Source organism: Pseudophryne corroboree, chromosome 8, assembly GCF_028390025.1.
Source record: "Pseudophryne corroboree isolate aPseCor3 chromosome 8, aPseCor3.hap2, whole genome shotgun sequence".
Taxonomy (NCBI): domain Eukaryota; kingdom Metazoa; phylum Chordata; class Amphibia; order Anura; family Myobatrachidae; genus Pseudophryne; species Pseudophryne corroboree.
Window position 1 is genome coordinate 27,074,810 of NC_086451.1, and position 7,241 is coordinate 27,082,050.

General features: G+C 46.1%; 1 pseudogene; it reads left to right on the forward strand.

Annotated features, from left to right (window-relative positions):
* The first annotated feature begins 1,143 nt into the window (after nt 1–1,143).
* Nucleotides 1,144–1,262, forward strand: LOC134950187 (5S ribosomal RNA; annotated as a pseudogene).
* Nucleotides 1,263–7,241: the final 5,979 nt, after the last annotated feature.

Genomic DNA, 7,241 nt, shown 5'->3' on the forward strand with positions numbered 1-7,241 from the left:
ATATCTGCAGTCAGAAAAGCAAAGGGCGATCGGGCACAGGTTTAATTTAAATAGGATAATTTCGAGAATCGAAAGAGAAAAGACCAAAGTTGGACAGTGTATTACCCTTGGTAGGGAGATAACAGCATATGTTATCTGTGGTATACAGTCCTGGTTGGCGGTGCACCCAGAGCCAGAAAATACGTAGACTTACAATGGGAGAGAACAGAAGGCTCTTTTGTGGGCGCACTCTTGAGAAAAAAAGGAAACCGGAAGTGAACAAGCCCCAAGGGTGAAACGTGTTTTCTGCGGGGGACTCTGTCCACACAGTCCTATCATGGCGCTATCCTAACGGATCCTATCTGACTTATTGGAGATTCGTAAGCTCCCACTATTTGTGTGACTATCCTTGTTGTGAGGGGATTTTTCCGTTAGATGAGACACTATTCAGCCTCTTATATATCAGAGGCCAGGCCAGTGTCACCAACAATATTATTATCTTCCATATATAAGCATTAATAGATGGGCATCATTATCTCCTGCTTATTTTCTTCTTGTAAACACCTGAATATTTTTTGTCAGTCTATTCATCATTTGTAATAATATTTCTCTCTCTTTCTCTCCATATAGGGACAATCTCTTTATGTCCTTTTTAATTATTTTTTCATGCCTTTAGCATGATCACAACCTTGTCCTGTGTAACATATTGAGTACTCTACCTAACATTGTGAGAACCTGGTTATATTATATCTTATATAACTTTCATCTTGTCACGGGGCATACCATTTGTACCATGTTGTAATAACATTCTCATTCACAATAGCATTCGAGGATGAGACACTAGGGATTTCTTTATCATTTTATTGTAATGTTTAACTTTCAGTAAATACCTTTGCGTGCCAGCAGAATCCTTGCATTATCCAACTACAGCTATTAGTCCGATATATCGTTATCAAACCTACATTCTTTTTCACTAATTTCGTGGACTCTCATTCACGATTCCCGGGACATTGTACCACACCAGTGGGAATCTCTGAACCGGGTCTAACGTGGAAAGCAGATCCACATATTTCCACCAACCTTTTTCTATTTTCTATCTCCCTTCCTCTTGTCTTTATTTCTCTTTTCTTATATAGGTGCACTCTCATTGGTGTACACATAAATCTCTACTACCATACCACGCTGTCAGTGCCCGATCTCGTACGATCTTGGAAGCTAAACAGCGTTGGGCCAGGTCAGTATCAGGATAGGCGACTGCCTGCGAATACCTGGTGTTGTAGATCAGGAATTAATTTCCTTCTTTATGTGATAAATAAACACCAACAGCAGTATCACCACTAATTCTATTTAGTACCTCTCTATTAGAGTGTTTACAACATCAACAGCCGTTGACCATAATCTGATGCCTACAATTCTTGCCTACTAATATGGCAATCATATGTAAAAACTCGGGTGTACAATCCCTAGAGTGGTGACCACTGATTACCATTCCAGTTATTTATAGTCTACTTATTTTGACTTACTTTATAGAAACTGTGTTTTGACTAGTGATGAGCACCGGAAATTTTTCGGGTTTTGTGTTTTGGTTTTGGGTTCGGTTCCGCGGCCGTGTTTTGGGTTCGAACGCGTTTTGGCAAAACCTCACCGATTTTTTTTTGTCGGATTCGGGTGTGTTTTGGATTCGGGTGTTTTTTTCAAAAAACCCTAAAAAACAGCTTAAATCATAGAATTTGGGGGTCATTTTGATCCCAAAGTATTATTAACCTCAATAACCATAATTTCCACTAATTTTCAGTCTATTCTGAACACCTCACACCTCACAATATTATTTTTAGTCCTAAAATTTGCACCGAGGTCGCTGGATGACTAAGCTCAGCGACCCAAGTGGCCGACACAAACACCTGGCCCTTCTAGGAGTGGCACTGCAGTGTCACGCAGGATGGCCCTTCCAAAAAACACTCCCCAAACAGCACATGACGCAAAGAAAAAAAGAGGCGCAATGAGGTAGCTGTGTGACTAAGCTCAGCGACCCAAGTGGCCGACACAAACACCTGGCCCTTCTAGGAGTGGCACTGCAGTGTCACGCAGGATGGCCCTTCCTAAAAACACTCCCCAAACAGCACATGACGCAAATAAAAAAAGAGGCGCAATGAGGTAGCTGTGTGACTAAGATAAGCGACCCTAGTGGCCGACACAAACACCTGGCCCATCTAGGAGTGGCACTGCAGTGTCACGCAGGATGGCCCTTCCAAAAAACACTCCCCAAACAGCACATGACGCAAAGAAAAAGAGGCGCAATGAGGTAGCTGTGTGACTAAGATAAGCGACCCTAGTGGCCGACGCAACACCTGGCCCATCTAGGAGTGGCACTGCAGTGTCACGCAGGATGGCCCTTCCAAAAAACACTCCCCAAACAGCACATGACGCAAAGAAAAAAAGAGGCGCAATGAGGTAACTGTGTGACTAAGATAAGCGACCCTAGTGGCCGACACAAACACCTGGCCCATCTAGGAGTGGCACTGCAGTGTCACGCAGGATGGCCCTTCCAAAAAACACTCCCCAAACAGCACATGACGCAAAGAAAAATTAAAGAAAAAAGAGGTGCAAGATGGAATTGTCCTTGGGCCCTCCCACCCACCCTTATGTTGTATAAACAGGACATGCACACTTTAACCAACCCATCATTTCAGTGACAGGGTCTGCCACACGACTGTGACTGAAATGACGGGTTGGTTTGGACCCCCACCAAAAAAGAAGCAATTAATCTCTCCTTGCACAAACTGGCTCTACAGAGGCAAGATGTCCACCTCATCATCATCCTCCGATACATCACCGTGTACATCCCCCTCCTCACAGATTATCAATTCGTCCCCACTGGAATCCACCATCTCAGCTCCCTGTGTACTTTGTGGAGGCAATTGCTGCTGGTCAATGTCTCCACGGAGGAATTGATTATAATTAATTTTAATGAACATCATCTTCTCCACATTTTCTGGATGTAACCTCGTACGCCGATTGCTGACAAGGTGAGCGGCGGCACTAAACACTCTTTCGGAGTACACACTTGTGGGAGGGCAACTTAGGTAGAATAAAGCCAGTTTGTGCAAGGGCCTCCAAATTGCCTCTTTTTCCTGCCAGTATAAGTACGGACTGTCTGACGTGCCTACTTGGATGCGGTCACTCATATAATCCTCCATCATTCTTTCAATGGGGAGAGAATCATATGCAGTGACAGTAGACGACATGTCCGTAATCGTTGTCAGGTCCTTCAGTCCGGACCAGATGTCAGCATCAGCAGTCGCTCCAGACTGCCCTGCATCACCGCCAGTGGGTGGGCTCGGAATTCTGAGCCTTTTCCTCGCACCCCCAGTTGCGGGAGAATGTGAAGGAGGAGATGTTGACAGGTCGCGTTCCGCTTGACTTGACAATTTTCTCACCAGCAGGTCTTTGAACCCCAGCAGACTTGTGTCTGCCGGAAAGAGAGATCCAAGGTAGGTTTTAAATCTAGGATCGAGCACGGTGGCCAAAATGTAGTGCTCTGATTTCAACAGATTGACCACCCGTGAATCCTTGTTAAGCGAATTAAGGGCTCCATCCACAAGTCCCACATGCCTAGCGGAATCGCTCTGTGTTAGCTCCTCCTTCAATGTCTCCAGCTTCTTCTGCAAAAGCCTGATGAGGGGAATGACCTGACTCAGGCTGGCAGTGTCTGAACTGACTTCACGTGTGGCAAGTTCAAAAGGTTGCAGAACCTTGCACAACGTTGAAATCATTCTCCACTGCGCCTGAGACAGGTGCATTCCACCTCCTATCTCGTGCTCAGTTGTATAGGCTTGAATGGCCTTTTGCTGCTCCTCCAACCTCTGAAGCATATAGAGGGTTGAATTCCACTTTGTTACCACCTCCTGCTTCAGATGATGGCAGGGCAGGTTCAGGTGTTTTTGGTGGTGCTCCAGTCTTCTGTACGTGGTGCCTGTACGCCGAAAGTGTCCCGCAATTCTTCTGGCCACCGACAGCATCTCTTGCACGCCCCTGTCGTTTTTTAAATAATTCTGCACCACCAAATTCAAGGTATGTGCAAAACATGGGACGTGCTGGAAATTGCCCAGATTTAATGCACACACAATATTGCTGGCGTTGTCCGATGCCACAAATCCACAGGAGAGTCCAATTGGGGTAAGCCATTCCGCGATGATCTTCCACAGTTGCCGTAAAAGGTTTTCAGCTGTGTGCGTATTCTGGAAAGCGGTGATACAAAGCGTAGCCTGCCTAGGAAAGAGTTGGCGTTTGCGAGATGCTGCTACTGGTGCCGCCGCTGCTGTTCTTGCGGCGGGAGTCCATACATCTACCCAGTGGGCTGTCACAGTCATATAGTCCTGAGCCTGCCCTGCTCCACTTGTCCACATGTCTGTGGTTAAGTGGACATTGGGTACAACTGCATTTTTTAGGACACTGGTGACTCTTTTTCTGAGGTCTGTGTACATTTTCGGTATCGCCTGCCTAGAGAAATGGAACCTAGATGGTATTTGGTACCGGGGACACAGTACCTCCAACAAGTCTCTAGTTGGCTCTGCAGTAATGATGGATACCGGAACCACGTTTCTCACCACCCAGGATGCCAAGGCCTCAGTTATCCGCTTTGCAGCAGGATGACTGCTGTGATATTTCATCTTCCTCGCAAAGGACTGTTGGACAGTCAATTGCTTGGTGGAAGTAGTAAAAGTGGTCTTACGACTTCCCCTCTGGGATGACCATCGACTCCCAGCAGCAACAACAGCAGCGCCAGCAGCAGTAGGCGTTACACGCAAGGATGCATCGGAGGAATCCCAGGCAGGAGAGGACTCGTCAGAATTGCCAGTGACATGGCCTGCAGGACTACTGGCATTCCTGGGGAAGGAGGAAATTGACACTGAGGGAGTTGGTGGGGTGGTTTGCGTGAGCTTGGTTACAAGAGGAAGGGATTTACTGGTCAGTGGACTGCTTCCGCTGTCGCCCAAAGTTTTTGAACTTGTCACTGACTTATGATGAATGCGCTGCAGGTGACGTATAAGGGAGGGTGTTCCGAGGTGGTTAACGTCCTTACCCCTACTTATTACAGCTTGACAAAGGCAACACACGGCTTGATACCTGTTGTCCGCATTTCTGTTGAAATATTTCCACACCGAAGAGCTGATTTTTTTGGTATTTTCACCAGGCATGTCAATGGCCATATTCCTCCCACGGACAACAGGTGTCTCCCCGGGTGCCTAACTTAAACAAACCACCTCACCATCAGAATCCTCCTGGTCAATTTCCTCCCCAACGCCAGCAACACCCATATCCTCCTCATCCTGGTGTACTTCAACACTGACATCTTCAATCTGACTATCAGGAACTGGACTGCGGGTGCTCCTTCCAGCTCTTGCAGGGGGCGTGCAAATGGTGGAAGGCGCATGCTCTTCACGTCCAGTGTTGGGAAGGTCAGGCATCGCAACCGACACAATTGGACTCTCCTTGTGGATTTGGGATTTCGAAGAACGCACAGTTCTTTGCTGTGCTTTTGCCAGCTTGAGTCGTTTCATTTTTCTAGCGAGAGGCTGAGTGCTTCCATCCTCATGTGAAGCTGAACCACTAGCCATGAACATAGGCCAGGGCCTCAGCCGTTCCTTGCCACTCCGTGTGGTAAATGGCATATTGGCAAGTTTACGCTTCTCCTCCGACAATTTTATTTTAGATTTTTGAGTCCTTTTTTTACTGATATTTGGTGTTTTGGATTTTACATGCTCTGTACTATGACATTGGGCATCGGCCTTGGCAGACGACGTTGATGGCATTTCATCGTCTCGGCCATGACTAGTGGCAGCAGCTTCAGCACGAGGTGGAAGTCGATCTTGATCTTTCCCTATTTTTGGAACCTCAACATTTTTGTTCTCCATATTTTAATAGGCACAACTAAAAGGCACCTCAGGTAAACAATGGAGATGGATGGATACTATTATACTTATGGATGACGAGCGACTGCCGACACAGAGGTAGCTACAGCCGTGGACTACCGTACTGCGTCTGCTGCTAGTATAGACTGGATGATAATGATATAAAAAATATATATATATCACTACTGCAGCCGGACAGGTATATATTATATAATGACGGACCTGCTGGACACTGTCTGTCAGCACTGCAGACTCCTAAAGTAAGCTACTAGTATCAAGAAGATAGAAAAAAAAACCACAGGTAGGTGGTATACAACAATTATGGGTGGACGAGCGACTGCCGACACAGAGGTAGCTACAGCCGTGGACTACCATACTGCGTCTGCTGCTAGTATAGACTGGATGATAATGATATAAAAAATATATATATATCACTACTGCAGCCGGACAGGTATATATTATATAATGATGGACCTGCTGGACACTGTCTGTCAGCACTGCAGACTCCTAAAGTAAGCTACTAGTATCAAGAAGATAGGAAAAAATAACCACAGGTAGGTGGTATACAACAATTATGGGTGGACGAGCGACTGCCGACACAGAGGTAGCTACAGCCGTGGACTACCGTACTGCATCTGCTGCTAGTATAGACTGGATGATAATGATATAAAAAATATATATCACTACTGCAGGACAGGTATATATTATATTAATGACGGACCTGCTGGACACTGTCTGTCAGCAGAATGCATTTTTTATAGAATAAAAAAACACCACACGAGTCACACGACGAGTGTTTAACTTTTTCAGGCAGACAATCACAATATACTGGTGGTCAGTGTGGTCACTGGTCAGTCACACTGGCAGTGGCACTCTGGCAGCAAAAGTGTGCACTGTTAAATATGTACTCCTGGCTCCTGCTATAACCTATAACTGCTCCCCAGTCTCCCCCACAATTAAGCTGTGTGAGCACTGCAGTGAGCACTCAGCACAGTCAGATATTATACATAGAGATGATGCAGCACACTGAGGCTGAGCACAGATATGGTATGTGACTGTGTCACTGTGTATCGTTTTTTTTCAGGCAGAGAACGGATAAAACTGCACTGGTGGTCACTGGTCAGTCACTAGTACAACTAACTACTATCAGCAAAACTCTGCACTCTCTGAGTACTCCTCCTAAGCTCCAGTAAAGGAAGTGTCTCACTCTCACTCTATCTATTTCTAAACGGAGAGGACGCCAGCCACGTCCTCTCCCTATCAATCTCAATGCACGTGTGAAAATGGCGGCGACGCGCGGCTCCTTATATAGAATCCGAGTCTCGCGATAGAATCCGAGCCTCGCGAGAA